Consider the following 20719-nt stretch of genomic DNA (forward strand, 5'->3'; position numbering starts at 1 on the left):
AATATCTGTGTTAACTTAGAAGGACATCCTTGTACTACTGTTGATTTAATCTAGCTAATGACTTCAGTGGCGAATGTTGAAAATTGACCAGTAAATCAGTTTATTTTGAAAGACCAGTTCAATTTCTATGCCTATAATAGCAATTCCTGCAATCAAAAGAAATTATTGGATAAAAATAAAGACATTGAAATATTTAGATGAACGGGTAGTGCCAGAGAAGTCATTGTAAGCACAGCCTCAGAAAGTTGAGGATTCACATTTCTCATCTATCTTTCTGGAAGACTGAGACCCCTCTGGACTCAGGTCTGGATGCACCACTATCTTTGTGAAGACTGGTTGACTCCATGGGGCCAAGTAGTCACCTTCTCCCAGTAGTTCCCACTGAAATTCAATTTTGACTTCCATTCAAGCAAAATACCTAGCCTTTGTTAAAAAAAAAATAAATAAATGTCAGTTTCTGTATTGATTATCCTACGGGACATTCATTTGTTTACATGTATCTCTGTCCCAGTTCACTGGAAGCTTTTGGAAAACAGAAATAGCTAACATCTAATTATCTCTTTATTCCTAACCCCAAGCACCTAGTGTCTGGCACATAATCATTTCCCTATTATTATGTATTGTGTGCAGTTGGAACTAGAATGTTTATGTTATGATTTATTTTGACCCATGAGTCATTCTGCAATTACTTATAACTCAAACTTTTCACATTTTATTGTATACATAACTTGGAATTCCTTGGAAGTCACCTTATTATTTTCCTAAGTTCATATGTATTTCAGATATATCAGATCCATCTCAGAACATTTTTATACAATTCAATAAACTGAAAAACAATCATTAATTAAAAAGTCATATCTAACACATTTATCTAAGGGGGAGCAAAATATCCTGAAAAGGTTTTTCAGCAGACAGTTCCAACAAATGAGATCTTATCAAATTATTGCTATGAGTTAAGTACAATGTAGGTACTAGCTCCAAGTCATCCAGCCAATCAATCATAATGGCATTTTTTTCATTTTAGTAAGTGGTATCATTATTGACTAATCGTCAATATCTTAGCAGGGAATTCTAGGTAACTATTATTAATTGCCTAATGTTTTCACATAAGCAATATATAATTGCATGCCCATTATATAAAAACTGTCACACTAAAAATGTCATTGTTATTATCTTCTATTTCTAAACTAAAGTGATATCCTCAGGTGAATCACTGGTAAATATTTCATACAAGAATATGAAAATAAAATGAGACATTTCAATGACAAGATTTAATTCACTAACTGTCGAGAATAAATTTAAACAACCTGAAAAATGTTCATGACATTTCCTGACTGCTATCTGAATATTCATTTAGTCATGAATTATTTAATTCACATTTAAAAAATACTGTTCCTAAAAGTAGAAAAAAGGTATCTATTGCCCTTACAAAATTTGCAACTTTAAAAATGAAAATTAAATATAGTGCAAAGTAAGACATTTTAATGATAAGAGGAAGAGTCATTAACTTCTGATAAAATTAATACACATTCTCATTAAATATTACATTTACTCAATTGAAAATATAAAGTCAGATGGCAAATATAATGCAGAGAACATGCATAGTCCAGAGTAAAATGACATTATCTACTTAGCAGTATCAAGACTTTATAACTAAGTGAATTTAAGAAATTTCCAAATCTTTCAAATAGTAATTACGTGCTTATAAGGTGTTATGTTCCAGATAGGGTATCCTAAAAAAGTCCTCTAAAAGAGAAATTTTACCTCAACTCGTAGCTAAAAGGATTTAATAATGAGACCAATTGCAGAGAAAAATCATCTTATATTCATAGGTTTGAAGTTAGGGGTAAGTAGTAGGTATGAAAATATCATAGTAAAGAAATGGAGAGTGTAGGAATGATTGGGAAAAAAAAAACAAAAAAAACCTTCTGATAACGTATTAGAATGAAGAAAAAGAAAAGGCAGGAAGAAAGAGAATGTCACTGAATAAAAGATGAAGTATCAAAGAACAGTGCTAAGAAATTAGTCCATTGATGTATATTATAGAAAATTATGTGAAACGGGGACCTCTAAGAACTTGGAATTGTGCTTAGTATAGAGCTAGCATGTTAACTGTTTTGGGAAGATTAGTACTAATGGAAGAAAATACTCTAATCTGCTTGAAAAATCTGCAAACACACAGAGAAAATATGACTGCTCTGTTCTCTGGCTAAATTTACCTCAGATATCTGAACCCAAGAACAGTGTGTAAGAACTAATGCTCTTACTACTTGATTTCAGAGAGATTGAATAAGGATAATGACCAATTTTATCTTATTTATTAAATTCCAATAACCTTTATATAGCACAAAAAATAATCTGAAGTCTGATAACAAAGTTAATATGTATTCTGGTTTTCATTGTTTACATGGATCTTCAGATCCATGTAACTGCTAGACAGTTATATTTTAGTATAGAAATCCCAAGATTTATGCTTATCTTACTGCACTTTTGGCAAATAGAGATAAACTGGAGACCAGGAACTTGAATACTGGCTCCCCATAGTGGCAGTGGAGCCAACAGAGCAAGAGCCTGCTAGTAGCAGTGAATGCACAGGGGAGCATGCCCTAAGTATTTCAGATATTTTATTGATTGTGCCTGATAGTCAGCAGAAAAGCAACGGGAAAATTATCACTTCAATATAGTATAACACACCTGAGGGAGTTCTTATCAAAATCAGAATCTGAGACAGGAATTATAGAAGTAATAGACTGGGTAGAATTTTTGAAATTGAAGCTAAAGCAAAAACATCTCTCTCTCTATATATATATAGAGAGAGAGATACATGGATAAAAGGATACATGGAAGGGCAGGAGCCCTTATATATATATATATATATATATATATATATATATATATATATGGCCCTTCTATATATATATATATATATAGAGAGAGAGAGAGAGAGAGAGAGAGAGATTTAAAGTTTCTTTCTTTTTTAAGATTGTGTTTATATATATAGAGAGAGAGAGAGCGCGCAAGAGAGAGAAAGAGAGAGAGAGAGAGAGAGAGAGATATTTAAAGTTTCTTTCTTTTTTTAAGATTGTCTTTATTTAAGCATACAAGAACTGGGGTACAGGCCAGAGGTGCGGGAGGTGAGAGATTCACCAGAGACAGAATGGGGAACAGAATAGGAGGATTGACTGAAATACACTGCTGAGGGGATCAGCGGGCAAGCCAGGAGAGGTCTGCTGTGCCATGTGGGTATCTCCCTGGCCAGGCATGGAACTTACACTGCAGAGGCTGTGGATAGCTTCATAGATTGCATCTTAACCCCTTGGGCCACCAGGGAGGCCCTGACTTCTTTCTTTGGAGGCTGGCTGCTGATGCTTCCTCTTTTTTAATTTCTTAGGAGGTCAGGGGCAGAGTAAGTTAAACTGGCTCCTGCCCTTCCATGTATCCTTTTCAGTCCCCCCGCCCCAACATACTTGCATCATTGGATCATTTTTTGTTGGAAGTGACCAGTGGAACCATTTAGGACCAATATCACCATTCTTGGTTTTCAATCTGAATAATTAATTAATTAGCTGACAGAACAGGATGATTCACTTAGCTCACACCTGAGTCATCCTTTCCATGATTCAAGCACCAAATATAAAAAGGAAAACTTGGTGTCTGCACAGACCAAACCTGCTCTACTTCAGGACAAACTCATGGCTGATTGGCCCTGAGGGGCCACAGCCAAAGCTAGCCTCGGTGGCCTACAGGAGCACTGGGACACAGGTCTCAATTGCTGCAAATTGTCTCCACTGGGAGCCTGTCACATTGGCCTAGGACTCCACAGATCTCTTTCTGCCTGCAGCTCCAGCACTGGAGCCACAGCACTGGAGCTGGTCCAGTGGGCCTCCATGTTCCTAGCTGCTACCCTTAGCCAGGGTCTGCAGTGTTGGCTCCTAAGCTGGGGCTTGTTCTGGCACAGAGCAACCATACCTCTGCAGCCCCAGTTGGGGCTGCATACCTTGGAACAGTGTAGCAGGAGAACCATTGCTGGCTGCCAGCCTTTTATCTGCAGCCTGAGCCCCTGTGGAGCCACTGGGCTCAGTAAAATGTCAACTACACACGACCTGCATTGCCTGCAATCATGTTTTCTGGGGCTGGGTTCCAAATCCCAAGGGGTCTCTGGTACTCAAACCTGGCTGGTGCCAGGATGGCCATCAAGGTGAGCCCACTGAGATTGGCCTCCAGGTAACCATCCCAGAGATTGCAGGATGGCTACCCAGAAGCAGCACTCTGGGTGGCCAGCAGGGATACTCCTGGTCTTGCTGCAGGAACTTTAGGTTTTCATGCTCAAACCCATTTGGTGGCCAGGGGAAGTGCTGCCCACAGGCTTCAACTTCGGGGTGGGTGGGAAACTGCCACCTCTATTCTAACCACTCCTGCCACTTAGGTAGCAATGGGAAAGAGCAGGTCTTGCCTGACAGCTTGTCTGTGGGGCTCCATTTTCAGTTTCACCTTAGGATTCCTTCTCTTTCCTCGCATCTGGGTAATCCATATATTTCTAAAGCAGAGCATTTCCCGAAAATCGATGTCATTCAGACAAGGAAGAAGGTGATCAACCAAGACAGTGCAAAAGAAACACTGTGTCACTGTTTCAAAATTAGAGTGAAAGAGTTTTCCTCAAATCCTTGGAACTATAATCTTTTCTTGAACAACATACCTCAGATATACACACACGCAAACACACACTTCTCATGAAGACTAAACAGCAATTCCACAATTCCACTACTATCTACCCGGAGAATGGAAAAGCAAACAAACACTAATTCAAAGGAATGTATACATGCCTATGTTCATTTCACCACTATTTATACCAGGGAAGATATGCAAATTGTCTAAGTGCATACCAACATATGAGTGGATCAAGAAGTTGTGTGTATATACACAGTAGAATACTACTCAGCTGTATATACAAATGAACTCTTGTCATGTAGAACAACATTCACAGAACTGGAAGGGATTATCTTAATTGAAATAAATCCAAAGGAGGAAGTAAATACTAGATGATTTCACTATATGTGCAATATAGGGGAAAGATTTTTGTCAGACAAAGCCAAACCAATAACAAGCCCTAGAAATCTGACTAGAATAAAGGTGATCAGTGTGCAGGGCAAGGGGGGAGAGCAAATTAGAGAGGGGACACAGTGGACTAAGGTTGAGGACTTAGTACTTTGGTGCTGGGTGTCCTAACATATATCCAAAGGGCATAACCTATACCTCTAAATCAGTGTTGTAAACCAATGCTATCTCAATTAAAAAGGATATACAGACTTCAATACTCTGTTGGTATGGTAAGAGGTTGAATTATTGAAAATTGTTTGAGGATTAGACAATATATTTTCATGTGTTAATTCAAAAATATTTTTGGAGTCCCTACTATGTGACAACCACTGTTCTAGTCCTAAGAGTTAAAGCAGTGAACATGAGAGACAAAATGTCTGGCCTCAAAATTTCTGTCAGACCTAGCGATCAAAATCTTTACCAATAATTACACTTCTCAGAAAATTTGTTTAAATGCGCTGAAGTTCATGTAAAGTGATATTTATTATAGCAGTTAGGCATGTGATAATTTAGAAGTGAACAGTTAATCAATATAGTACTGGTTCACTAAGTTATGATACTCATTGTGCAAAACTTTGCTGTAGTTATTAAAAATAATGAGGTAGAATCAAGTCTCTGTGTTAAAGCATTAAACATATTTTTCTCTGTATAAACATATTTGCATAGGGGGAATTCTGGAAGCATGTACATAATAATAGTTTTCTCTGTAAGTAAAATTATGATATTCTATTATTTCATTGTGGTTCTGTTCTTTGTTAGTGGTATGAATATGTTATCGAAAGGTCATGTCTTGTTTGTATAATCACAATCATTTAAATTAAGTTTTAAATGAAGCTAAAAATGTACAAGGTTAGTAGTCAAAAGAATCCAAATAAAGATAACATGAAATAACAACAACAAAAAAAAGATTTTCTCTGGGAGTACACACACACACATAAGACAGCAAACACTGTAAACATTTCTCCTGTTGGTAATTCCCTAATGGGCAATTACAGTTTTCTTTAACATGACTGTATCTTATACATTCTGTTCTATCCCACCAGTCTCCACAGCAGGGAGAGTGGGGTGGGGGGGTAGGGTGAGAAAGGGTCAGGAATATACCTCCAGCATCCTGAGAGATCATGAATTGCTTCTTCATTTGTTTTCAGTTGCATATTAATAGAAATAAATATAACACAAATAAGATAAATATTATACTAGAAGTAAAATGTTGCAAATTTAGTAGAAGTTGCTTTCTTGTTCTTATTCTCCACACTAGGTACTATATGACATTTCTGCAAAGGCATAACTATGGGGACAGAAAACAGCCCTGTGGCTGGCAGGGACTGGGAACCCAAGAAAGGCTTTACCCTGAGGAGTTGGAGGGACATGTTGATGCCATAAAAATTGCTCTGTAGGTTGTGATGATAGTTACATAACGTCATGGGTTTGTCAAAACTCACAGAACAGTATACAAACAGTGGTTAACTTTACTTTATATAAATTATAGCTTAATAAAAAATGGAGAAAAATACTAAGCAAAAACTACATAATGACCAAATACTTCTGTATAGCGTGTGTGTGTGGATAAACAAGTTGGTAGACATGTTATATGAAACCTATAGTATAAATTTGAATGTCAGAATTTCACGAAATAAGCAAAATGGATCATGGAATGCATAAAAATAACTGAGTTTGGCACTTTATATTTTAATTTATTCGTATAGCTAATGGTAAAATAATCTCCACATGAATACTAATTTTTTGCCTGTAGAACATAAACCAATCCAAAGCCAAATTCTGGATGTAGTAAGATTAGCTTTTAGTGACTTAAACAAAGCACATTATTTTTTAACTTTTGAGAATACTGTACATTAACTAGATTGAAAAACAGACATCATTTCCAGTCAAAAACAAAGCAAAACTATAATTTTAAAATTTAGAATAATTATAAAATATATGAACTTTAGTGAATTACAGAGAAACATAAAATCTTTTAAAAAGGGATTTTTTAAATATTTTTAATTGAGGTAGCAGTGATTTAGAGATATAGGCTCACACCCTTCTAGTGTATGTTACCACACCACATCCACCACCAAGGCATTGAATATCCCCCATCACTGTCCACTGTGTCCTCTCCCTACTGTGCCCCCCCTCTCAGTTCACTTTGGTAGCTTCCATTCTGCATTCATAGTTCTAGGGCTTCATGATTGGCTTGGTTTTATCTAACCCTTTTGTTTTTGTTTCTATACTACATATAAGTGAAAACATCTGGTATTTGCATTTCTCCTTTTGACTGGTTTCAATTAGCATAACCCCCTTCAGTTAAAATGTCAAGAGTTTGTCATTCTTCTTTTTAATAGCTGAGTAGTATTTCACTGTGTATATGTACCGTTTTTTTTTTTTCCTAGTCCATTTTTCAAAGTGCTTGAAAACACAGGTTAACTGTTCCCATAGCTTTGCTGCTGTAAATAGTCAAGCATAGGAATGCATGTATCCTTTCAAGTTAGTGTTATTGCTATTTTTTCATTCTCCAGGTAGATAACTAGTAATGGAATTGCATATTTTGTGGTCGACTATTTCTAATATTTTGAGCAATCTCCATACTGTTTTCCACGTGACTGTCCCAATATACATTCCCACTTAGAGTGCAGTAGGGTTCCTTTTTCTTCACATCCTTGACAACATTGGTTCTTTCTTTCTTCTTCTTCTTCTTCTTCTTCTTCTTCTTCTTCTTCTTCTTCTTCTTCTTCTTCTTCTTCTTCTCTCCTTCTCCTTCTCCTTCTTCTTCTCTTCTTCTTCTCCTTCTCCTTCTCCTTCTCCTTCTCCTTCTCCTTCTCCTTCTCCTTCTCCTTCTCCTTCTTCTTCTTCTTCTTCTTCTTCTTCTTCTTCTTCTTCTTCTTCTTCTTCTTCTTCTTTTTTAATGTGGGCTACTCTCAAAAGTGTAGGCTGATCTTACACAGTGGGTTTGATTTATAATTCCTTGACAATAATTGATGATAAGTATTTTTCATATTCCTATTGGTGAGTTGATTGTCTTTTTGGAGAAGTGCCCCTTCAGCAACTCTGCCCATTTTTTGATTGGGTTCTTTATTTTCTTTTCAGATCTTGGACATCAGCTCCTTGTCAGATTTATGGTGTATGAATATTTTCCCCCATTCAATATGGTGCTTTTTTGGTTTAGTTATCATTTCTTTCACTGTGTAGAAAATTTTTAGACTGACATAGTCCAAATTGTTTATATTCTCTTTTGTTTTTCTTGCTATTAGAGATGAATCCACAATGACAGCACAGCAACTTATGTTGTGGAGTCTTTTACCTATGTATTTTTCTATGCATTTTATGGTTTCAGGTCACTATTTCATACCATATATAAAAATTAACTCAAAGTGGAGAAACAACCTGCTAGGGAACAAACCGGCACTGCAAAGGCTGCGGGCAGCCTCGCAGCCCAGCGTTCAACTGCTGCGCCACCAGGGGAGGCCCCCAAAATATTTTTTAAAAGATTTATTTATTTATTTATACAATAACCTGGGTACAGGCCAGATGTGGGGGAGAGTGAGATGGCTCACCAGAGACAGAGCGGGGAACAGAACAGGCAGACTGATGAAATACACTGCTGAGGGGAGCAGCGGGCATGACAGGAGAGGTCTGCTACACCATGTGGGACACTTGCCTGCCCGCCGGGATCAAACAGACACTGCAGAGGCTGAGGACAGCTTCACAGTGTGGTGCTCAACTGCCTGCGCCACCAGAAGAGGCCCTTTCCCTCATTCTTTTTTCTTTAACTCTACATTCGATAAATATCAGAAATTAGAGAAATCTCCCCTCTCAATGTTATAAATTGTTTCCATGCATATTTTTTCTACTAATTAGCTTATGCACCATGCTATGGAGAGTTAACATGTTTTTAATAGTAGATTATATCCACAAATACTTGTCTTCTGCTGCAATGCAAAAAAAAAAAATCATTTATTAATTTGGGGAAAATGGAGTGGTTCAGGCTTTTAAACCCCCAATCTGCCCTCCACTAATCTCTGTGAATCCCACCTGCTCTTGCATTCCTCCTGGATTATGTTACTGCACAGACACACAAGGAAAGAAGCATGGGCTCGGGGCATGGGTCCCTTTGATTCCAGACACTTGGGCTGAGAAGCCAATGAGCACGGACATTCACATATGAAAATACAGACACCTGGGCCAAGAAGCAAGGGGGTAAAAGGGGCTCCTAGCTCTGGCATTCACTGTTAATGGCAAGGTCACTCTGAGGCTAGTAGGTTCAGTTACCATCTCCCTGCTGGCTGATCTGTATTCTTATTCAGCATTAAATGTTTGCAAAATGATATGGAGTTCCCCCAAATTCTCTTTTCATCTGTAGAATCGAAAATGAACATACCCTGCTTGGGATGGTTGCACAATTAATATTAGATTATTCACCATTTCTTTTAGTTGATTTAAAAAAATTCTCCTCAAAAATTTACAGGAAAATGTATCTTTTTTATTTTGTATAACTTAGTTGATACCCCAATAGAGTTTTCAATAGTACCTGAGTGCCTGACAACGAATACTGTCTTTGGATAATTTCTTCATTTTGCATATTTATAAGACTCCTGGATTTGGGTGATGGAGTGAGGGAATGGATGAAACCTTGGCATGGATTTGTGTGCATGTCCAGTGATCTTCACAACCACACCATGCACTTAATATTTATTCTGGATAATTAAATAGCATCTTGTTTTGCAAGCATCCCAGGTCAGGGAGGTTGTTGTCAGTTCCTGCAGATGAAAAGATAATTTTGGAATCTTTGGTAGGATTTTAAAGGCTTTTAATGTTGTATCAGGGGACAGACCAGCTTTCTCTTTCAACATTTCTATGGCATTCTCCTCCCTGTCTCGGAGTGATACCTCCGTTTTACCCTTGCCCCTCAGCACGGGTGTCACCAATTATAGGAGGTGTCCAAGACCATATGTGCTAGCCATAGAGGCTAATGGCAGGAGACCATAAAAAATCCACATTTTTAACTAATTTACCCTACACATGGGAAGCTAAAATCTGAAACTAATGTGACTAATGGTTCTAAGAACAGTCAATTCTCAAATTTATTTATTTGATTACTCAAATTAGATTATTTTTATTGATATAATGTTGGTTTACAACACTGTATAAGATCTAGTGGTATAGGTTCTCACCTCTTCCAATGTATGCTATCATACAACACCCACAATCAAAGCACCACTAATCCTCCCCCATAGTTCATTGACCACATTGTCTTTGCTTTCCACCACTCCTCACATTGTTTAGTCAGTTTCTAAGGTTTGTCATGTTTTGTTATTTTCTTGACCCTTTTATCCTCTGTATTTGACATATTAATGAAATCACCCAGTATTTTTCTTACAATTTTGACTAATTCCACCTTTCATACTCTTTTCAAATTTCATTGATTTTGTCCCAAATATTTGGCCTGCATCTTTTTTATAGTTGAATAATACTCCACTGTGTGCACATAACTTTTTTTTATCCATTCCTCTGTCCTGGAGTAGTTAGCTTGTTTCCATAGTTTGGATTTTGTAAATAGTGCTGCAATGAACATAGGAGTGCATATATCCCTTCAAATCAATATTTTTGCATTAATCAGCTAGATATCTATAAATGGAATTCCTGGATCACATGGTATAGCTATTGTCAATATTTTGAGGAACCTCTATGCTATATTCCATAGTGTAGGGGCAGGATAGGCCAAAGCAGTTTCTCTATGATTCCAGCAGACGGGTGAAGGAGGAGTCCTGGAGTCCTCAGTGGCTTTTCAGGCTTTTATTGTGATTTATGAGGTACACAGCAGGCAGGGGTGCCAGGGTGCCGGGAGGCTGGCAGGCCTCCCAGCCCCCAGCAAATCTTCACTCTTTCTGGGCTCTCCGGCATTCTCTGGTGACCTCTGCTTCTCTTTTGCTCCTTTCTTTTGCTCTCGTTCTCTCTGCTTCTCCTGGCATCGCCATGACACCACCCTTAAAAAAAGAAACCCGGTCTTAGCCCAAGTGTACCCACTTATGCATGCCCACACCCTACTCCAAGTGCCCTCCATCAAGCATGCATTCAGGACTGCAGGGATCCATCATCAATCCTAATGGCGGGGAAGCGGAAAAGCTTGATGCTTTTTCACTTACCCTACACATAGGAACTAGACAGTCTACAGTCCCAACAACAGTCTTGGAGGTTTCCTTTTTCTCCACACCCTCACCAACCATTGGCACAATATTTCTGATCTTTCACAAATGGACAAGTCTTTACAGGCATATGATGGTTTTGATATATATTTTCCTGATAAGTGATGATGAGCATTTTTTTCTTGTGATTGTTGGCCATGTATATGTCTTCTTGGAGCAGTGTCTGTTTAGATCTTCCACCCATATTTTGATTGGGTTGTTTTCCTGTTGAGTTGTTGTAGTGGCAGCAAGGCACAGGACAGGTTTTCTATGATCCAGGCAGATGGGAAGAGGAGGAGTCCTGGAGCCCTCAGTTCTTTTTATTTGTTTGTTTGTTTGTTTTTCTAGGCTTTTAATGATCTCTCTACAGCATTTGCAGTGAGGCAACCAGGCTCAGGGCAGGCAGGGAGGCCTGGGGGCCAGAAGACTGGCAGGCCTCCTACTCCCCCATGAATCTTTACTCTTTATGGACTCTCTGGTTGTAGTGGCAGGAATGACACAGGGCAGGTTTTCTGATCCAGCAGACCGGGTAAAGGAGGAGTCAGAGTCCTCAGTGGCTTTCGCAGGTCTTTTACTTTGATTCACCAGGCATATGGCAGGCAGGGGTGCTGGGGGGCTGGGAGGCTGGCAGTCCTCCCAACCCCCAGCAAATCCTTACTCTCTCTGGGTTCTCTGGTGTTCTCTCTGCTTCTCTCTTCTTCTATTGGCTTCTGTTCATTCTTGGCTTCTGCTGGCGTCCCCATGATGCCGCTCTTATAAACGCAGTCTCTCAGCCCAGGTGTACCCACTCCATTTGCCCGCCTGGGCATGCATTCAGGACCACAGGGATCCCTCATCTATCCTAACGGCGGGAGGGCAGAAAAGCTTGATACTTTTATCTTACCCTACACTGGTGTTCTCATTCTCTCCTGGTCTCTTCTCTGGTCTCCACTGCACTCTGATGCATGGTTCTCTACCCGCACGTGTCCTCTGCTGCCATGCTCTGTGCTGCTGCCTTTATATGCTCTGCCACTCTGCTCAGGTGCGCCCACACTCTCATGCCAACACCCTAGTCCAGGTGCTACCATCAGCCACATGTGCAAATCACAGCTATCAATCATTGGTGCTAATGGTGGGAGAGTGGAAAAAACCTGGTCACTTCCATTTACCTACAATTGAATAAGTTTTTTTGTAAATATTTGAAATTAGTCCTTTGTTAGAAGTATGATGTGTGAATATTTTTTCCTGTTTGGTAGGTTGTCTTTTTTTAAATGATAGTCTTTTGTTGTGCAGGGGCTTTTCATCTTCATGCATTCACATTTGTTAATTTTTGCTTTTTTTATTGCTCTTAGAATCAAGTCCCCAAGTAAGAGAGTGTTTTGCTTATGTTTTGTTCTACATATTTCATGGTTTAAGGTTATGTCCAAATCTTCAACTCATTTTGAGTTCATTTTTCAATATGGTATGAGATCATGTTTACTTACATTCTTTTGCTTGTTTCTGTCCAGTTTTCCCAGTATCATTTGTTGAAGAGGCTTCCCTTTCTCAATTATATTTTCTTGAATCCTTTGTTATAAAATTAACTGTTCATGTAAGTATGAATTGATTTCTGGGCTCTCAATTCTATTCCATTGATATATTTGTCTATTTTTTTTTTAAGATTTATTTTATTCATTGTAAAGGCAGGAATAGACACAGTGCAGGTTTTCTGATCCCATGCAGACCAGGTAAAGGAGGAGTCAGAGTCCTCAGTGGTTTTGGCAGGTCTTTTATTGGGGTTCAGTAGGTACGTGGCAGGCTGGGGGGCCGGGAGGCTGGCAGTCCTCCCAGCCCCCAGCAAATCTTCACTCTATCTGGGCTTTCTGGTGTTCTCAGATTCTGCTTCGGGCTTCTTCTCTTTTGGCTTCTCTTTCTGCTTCTGCTGCTGCTGCTGGTGTCCCCGTGACGCCGCCCTTAAAAGCCCAGTCTTAGCCCAGGTGAATCACATCTACCTATGCCCACACCCTATTCCAGGTGCCCACCATCAGGCATGCATTCAGGACCTCAAGGATCCATCATCTATCCTGATGGCGGGAGGGCAGAAAAGCCTGACATTTTTTACCTTACCCTACATTCATACAAGAGCTGGGGTGTAGGCCAGAGGTGTGGGGGAATGGGAGGATTCACCAGAGACAGAGTGGGAAGCAGAACATACTGTTGATGGGAGCAGGCGAGACAAGAGGGGTCTGCTGTGTTATGTGGAGCTCCCTGGCCGGAATATAACTAGTTCTGCAGTTGCTGTAGATAGCTTCATAAGTGCTGAGACTTAACCCCTTGTGCCACAAAGGAGGCCCCAGTTCTGCTATTTTCTTAAGCCTCATGCAATCCTGAAGTCTGGTGAAATTTCTGTTGGGTTGGATCAAGGATGTTTCTGTCTATCCCTTGGTTTAAGTTAATTCCCTCACTGTGACAACTTTCATTCATTGTGCTCCTTAATCATTTCCCTATTCCCCTTGGGTGTGTTCAGGCTTCTGGATCTTTTCTTTACCACATATGAGTTGAGGAATGTTCTATTGAAAATGACAATACAAATATTATGCCTCTGTCTACCAAGCTTCTCAGTGGGGTGTAATCACAGAAAAAGAGAAAGTAAGAAACACCTATACCCTCTCTCTCCAACTTTGTTAACTTTTAATAAGAAAACAGCTATCTGAGAATAGCAAAGACATCATTTGGGGTACATGGATTTGAGCAAAAATCTTAAGTCCTTAGGAAAGATACAGGTTGAAGCTCTTAGAGGGATAAAAGGATGAGGTAGCAGATAAAGGAAGCAAAATGTAAAATGATCTAGAGGAGGGGTTGCAAGTTAAAAATGGATTTTTTTTTCTTTATCTGTCCTTTCAAACAGGGTGTAATTGTTCTTGCTGACTTCTTAGAATGCTGGAAGTTTGACCAAGACAGAGTCATATCCAATTTAAAGAGGACAGTAAAGTGACTGTTTTCAGCTATGACTTTCTTTGGACTTAATTTAACATAACTCCAATCATGTAAATTTTCACAAGATATTTTTGCATGTGTGAGAAGCTTACAGTCTAGGGGTTAAGAACTGAAGGTATTTTTAAAAATGCCAAATAGAGGGTGCAGGGTAAGGAAAAATGTCAGGCTTTTCTGCCCTCCCGCCATCAGGATAGATGATGGATCCCTGTGGTCCTGAATGCATGCCTGATGGTGGCCACATGGAATAGGGTGTGGGCATAGGTAGATGGGATTCACCTGGGCTAAGACTGTGCTTTTAAGGGCTTTCTACCGTGACGCCAGTAGAAGCCAAGGAGAAGCCGAAAGAAAAGCCAAGAAAGGAGTAGAGAAGCAGAGAGAAAAGCAGAGAAGGCTGGAGAGCCCAGATAGAGTGAAGGCTTGCATGGGGCTGGGAGGACTGCCAGCCTCCCGGCCCCCCAGCACCCCTGCCTGCTTTGTACTGGGTAAATCCCAATAAAAAGACCTGCAAAAACCACTGAGGACTCTGACTCCTCCTTTACCTGGTCTGCATGGGATCCTAGAAAACCTGCTCAGTGGCCATTCCTGACCCTACAGAGGTCCTCCCCTGGTGGCACAGCAGTTGAGCACTGGGCTGCGAAGCTGCCCGCAGCCTCTGCAGCGCCAGTTTGATCCCCTGCCACGGGCGAGGGTCCCACATGGCACACAGACCTGCGGCACCCGCTGCGGCACCCGCTGCTCCCCTCAGCAGTGTATTTCGTCAGTCTGCCTGTTCTGTTCCCCGCTCTGGCTCTGGTGAATTCTGTCACCCTCCCGCACTTCTGAATGTACCCAGTGCTTGAATGAATGAATGCATGAATAAATAAATCTTTTTAAAAAATGCCAAAGAAGTGAAAGAAGAAAACTGTATTGTAACCTGTAGGGATAGGAAAGGAAACAGAGCAGGTTTTCTGATCCAGCAGACCGGGTAAAGGAGGAGTCAGAGTCCTCAGTGGCTTTAGCAGGTGTTTTATTTAGATTTTACTGGGTACATGCCAGGTAGGGGTGCTGGGGGGCCGGGAGGCTGGCAGGCCTCCCAGCCCCCAGCAAGTCTTCACTCTATCTGGGCTCTCTCTGGCGTTCTCTCTGCTTCTCTTCTTTCTCAGCTTCTCTTTTGGCTTCTCCTGGCGTCCCCGTGACGCTGCCCTTAAAAGCACAATCTTAGCCCAGGTGAATCCCATCCACACATACAACATCCTACTCCAGGTGCCCCCATTAGGCATGCATTCGGGACCACATGGTTCTGTCATCTATCCTAATGGCGGGAGGGCAGAAAAGCCTGATACTTTTTACCTTACCCTAATAACTCAATGTACTTTATTATTATTATTTTGGTAACTGAAAGGTATGGCATGGTAAAGAGCCAGGCCAAGCTTTCTCTAAAGGAAGGGAAAATTTATTGCTCCCGGGCAGAATTCACGGAACCAAGATGGAGGTCAGTGAATTTGCGCACATTATCAAGGGAAGACAGGCTTTTTATAGAGTGAGGAGAGGTGAAGTGGTAAACTCGGGGAGGGGGGAAGTTTGTAGGGCAGGTGAGGCTCATTGCAGGAATCCTCCATGGGGAGTTCCACATTCCTGCGCCCAGGTGAGCCTCCTGGTGGGCTTTTCCATCCAGGCTTCCTGAGTCCTGCATCGACCTTTCAGTAACTAAATGTACTTTATGTACTTTGCAGAAAATAAATTTCCTTTTTTTTTCCGCCTTCACATTGTCACAGCCTGGATTGTACTTGAATGGAATTGTTATTTCTTGAAACATGAATGATCTCATCGCAACAGATCACTGTTCAGAACTGCTGACAAAGAACATTTTAGTTTTGTTCTTAAAATTTTTGCATATGATTATCAAGTTGAGTCATGTTAAAGATTAATTTTAGGTAAAGTTAATGTGAAATAATCTCTTCCTAAAAATCTTAATAAGAATTGAGCCTATGTTTTTCTTCATACTTCAGCTATCTCTTTACATTGTTTTCCCTTTTTTAAAAAATTAATATATTTATATAAGCACTGGGTACAGTCAGAAGTGCGGGAGGGTGAAAGAATTCACCAGAGCCAGAGCAGACCAACGGAATACACTGCTGAGGGGAGCAGCAGGCGTGACAAGAGAGGTGTAGCGCTCCATGCCGGACCCTTGCCCGGTGGCTGGGGGCCCAGTGCTCAACTGCTGCGCCACCAGGGGAGGCCCTGTTTTCCTCTTCTTTATAACCTACTTAGCCCCACATTCCACTCCAGGTGTCCTCCATCAGGTATGCATTCAGGACTGCAGGGATCCATCATTAATGCTAATGGTGGGAGAGCAGAATAGAAATTACTTACCCTACACCTTCATAGTAAGATGGTTTTACAGTTATACCTGATGCTTGCAGTTGCTTTTAAATGTTATATATTCGGCTAATTAAAATCTCTTCCTTCTGGGCCTCCCTAGTGGCGCAGCAGTTCAGCGCTGTGTTGCGAAACTGCCCGCAGCCTCTGCAGCGCTGGTTCGATCCCCGGCTGCTCCCCGGCCACCGGAGGAGGGTCCCACATGGCGTGCAGACCTCTCCTGCCGCCCGCTGCTCCCCTCAGCAGTGTACTTCGGTCCTTCTGCCTGCTCTGCTCCCTGCTCTGGCTCTGGTGAATTCTCTCACCCTGTGCTTCTGACTGTACCCAGTGCTTGTATAAATAAATAAATAAACAAATCTTAAAAAAAATAAAATAAAATCTCTTCCTTCTATGTTCACTGTGATATTTTTATTAAGAACAAATGTTGCACTAGTTTAAATGCCAATTTAGGCATAAAGTGTTTTTCTACATTGCCATTTTATTAATGAATCTTGTCACCGCAAATGATCTTTGTTTTCTTAGAACAAAACATTCTGTCATGGTATATTGTTATCTTAATTAAGCGCCTTTCCATTTGTTTATATTTTATTTATCATTATTGTCTGTATTAATAAGCATTAGTAGTTAATAGTTTCTTTTTGGATCACTTGCTAAGATAACATTAAAAGTGGATACTATTGGGCCTCCCGGGTTGTGCAGTGGTTGAGTGCTGGGCTGCGAAGCTGCCTCTAGCCTCTGCAGAGCTGGTTCCATCCCCGGCCGCCAGCAAGGATCCCACATGGCGTACAGACCTCTCCTGCCGCCCGCTGCTTCCCTCAGCAGTGTACTTCGGTCCTTCTGCCTGCTCTGCTCCGGCTCTGGCTCTCTCGCCCTCCCGCGCTTCTGACTGTACCCAGTGCTTGTATAAATAAATAAATAAATCTTAAAAAAAAAAAAAGTGGCTGCTATTTATCATGACATCATAAGAAGCTAGTATTTTTCAGGTTAGGTAATTGTTATATAAATTGATAGGGCATTGACGAGCTAACATTTCAAAATATAACATCTGAGAATTATAAAGTTTTCAGTTATATAATTATAGTTATAAAATAATAGAAAATAAAATATGATTCAATTATTAGAAGGTCTCAAAGCATAAGCAGAAGTTTTGAGGTTTTGTCAAGCAAGAGAACTTGGACTACTTTAAAAAATTAGGAACATTAAGTTTATTCAGTTTATACGTTTGCTTGATTTCAAGTCATTAGAAGTAGAAAACATTATCAAGTCACTTTTTTCAATAGGTAAAATTCAAACTGTCCTTTCATAGGTTTGCTCTAATATTGAAGAAAAACTGACTAAAAATAAGATCACAACAGGAAAATCTACAGTTTCAGATTACAAATTACCGGGCCTCCCCGGTGGTGCAGCAGTTGAGCGCTGGGCTGCGAAGCTGCCCACAGCCTCTGCAGCGCTGGTTCAATCCCTGGCTGCCAGTGAGGGTCCCACATGGCACGACAGACCTCTCCTGCCTCACCTGCTGCTCCCCTCAGCAGTGTATTTCATCAGTCTGCCTGTTCTGCTCCCTGCTCTGTCTCTGGTGAATCCTCTCACCTTCCCGTGCTTCTGACTGTACCCAGTGCCTGTATAAATAAATAGTTTAAAAAAATTACAAATTACCCAATAATCATATATTCACATAACTTTTAAATATATATATATATATATTCATCATTCTGTTATTTATGGGGTATTTTTATGGTTTGTTTTTGTCTTTTTATGTTTAACACTGTAGGGTAGATGAATTGATCATACCTTTTACCCCACTAGCCTCTGTGGTTATCACCTGTGTCCTTGCCTGTGTTACTGCAGATGGCGCTTGGGAACAAGGGGGAAGGGCACATGTGCCTGAGCGTGGACACCTGAGCATAGGTGTCTGCTCATGCGCAAGTGGGCACATTTGTGCCTAGAGGCCAGGAGAAAAGCAGCGGCCGGGCCTCCCCGGTGGCGCAGCGGTTGAGCGCAAGGTTGCGAAGCTGCCCGCGGCCTCTGCGGCCAGTTCGATCCCCGGCTGCTCCCCGGCCACCTGAGGAGGGTCCCACATGGCGCGCAGACCTCTCCTGCTGCCCGCTGCTCCCCTCAGCAGTGTACTTCGGTCCTTCTGCCTGCTCTGCTCCCCGCTCTGGCTCTGGTGAATTCTCTCACCCTCCCGCGCTTCTGACTGTACCCAGTGCATGTATAAACAAATAATAAATAAATAAATCTTTAAAAAAAAAAAAAAAAAGAAAAGCAGCGGCCACGGTGGTAATTGGAAGATGACAAGTGTAACTACAGAAGAGGCTGACTGGGGGAGAGAATGCCGGAGTGAGCCCAGAGAAAGGGTAAAGATTTGTGGGGGCGCTGGGAGACTTGATTGCCTTCCTGCCTCCCAGCATCTCCCATCCCCCACCTACCAGGCCTGAACATCCAGACCAGCCTGCTTGTCTCAACAGACACCTTCCCATCAGGTTTTCTTTGGATTTTGTTTCCACTGTCTTATGTGTTACTTCTGTTGATGTTTTACTTGAAGGTTGTGAGGAGGCTTGAATGTGATGGCGGATACTTTGACTTGTTGAATGGTTTGATTTCCAAACATGTTCCGATGGTTCTCGCTTTGTTCTCCACCGCTCCCTGTTGTATAATTTAGATGACTTTTACATCTCGATGAGATGTGTTGTCATTTTATAATAGTCCCTTCCAGTGTTTTTTTTAAAAGCGGCCTGGTGGTGATAAATTCTCTCTTTTTTTTTTAATAGAGGCATGAATTTATTTATTTATTTGTTTGTTTGTTTATACATGCACTGGGTACAGTCAGAAGCGCGGGAGGGTGAGAGAATTCACCAGAGCCAGAGCGGGGAGCAGAGCAGGCAGAAGGACCGAAGTACACTGCTGAGGGGAGCAGCGGGCGGCAGGAGAGGTCTGCGCGCCATGTGGGACCCTCCTCAGGTGGCTGGGGAGCAGCCGGGGATTGAACCGGCGCCGAAGAGGCCGCGGGCAGCTTCGCAACCCAGCGCTCAACCGCTGTGCCACCAGGGAGGCCCAGGTGGTGATAAATTCTTTTAATTTATTATCTCTAATGCTCCTTTAAAAAAATATTTATTTATGCATACAAGAACTGGGGTACAGGCGAGAGGTATGGAGGGTGAGAGGATTCACCAGAGACAGAGTGGGGAGTAGAACAGGCAGACTGACTGAAAACACTGCTAAAGGGAGCAGCGGGTGAGCCAAGGATGAGCCCACCGGGGATGGAACTTCTGCTGCAGAGGCTGGGGATTGCTTCATAGTGATGTGCTTAACTCCTTGAGCCACCAGGGGCACCCTCTAATGCTCTTTATCCCTCTTTTGCCCTTGAATGATAGACTGACAAGTTTAAAAAAAAGAAAAAAATTTGAAAACTTTACATATTTAATGTCACTACCTTATTCACTAATTTTTCCACCAGAATCTGTGGACAGTCTAATAGGGGTTCCCTGGAATGCAACTTCATCTGAATATATTTAGTATATTTTCCTTGTTAGTTGTTTTTAGCTATTTGCTTATAACATGTGCCTTGGATTGCATGTTTGGTATTTTTAGACTCTTGTGTTTTTGAATCAGGGTATTCCAATCTGGTCCTTTACTAGGGTAGATTTTTTTTTTTAAAGATTTATTTATTTATGCATACAAGAACTGGGGTATAGGCTAGAGGTGCGGGGTAGGAAGGGTGAGAAGATTCACCAGAGACAGAGTGGGGAATGCACAAGACAGGCAGATGGACTGAAATACATTATTGAGACAGGAGAGGTCAGCTGCGCCATGTGGGTTGCTTCCTGGTGGTCCGGGGATCAAACTCATGCTGCAGAGGCCGCAGATTACTTCATAGTGCTGTGCTTACCCTCTTGTGCCACCAGGGAGGCCCAGGGTAGGTATATTTTTGACTATTTTTTAAAAATTCCTCATGCCTTTCATGTCATTTTGAGATCCCATGATATGAAAATTATTTGTGTTAAAATTATCTGTTTTCACACTTTTTTTCTTTGGTGGCCTATTTTTGAGTTTTCTACTATTGTGCTTATTCTATCAGCTACTTGCTTTTTGTCTACTATTGGGATCATCTATGGTATCTTTTAAAATAC

Source organism: Talpa occidentalis, unplaced genomic scaffold, assembly GCF_014898055.3.
Source record: "Talpa occidentalis isolate TD23 unplaced genomic scaffold, MPIMG_talOcc4v2.1, whole genome shotgun sequence".
NCBI classification, from domain to species: Eukaryota; Metazoa; Chordata; class Mammalia; order Eulipotyphla; family Talpidae; genus Talpa; species Talpa occidentalis.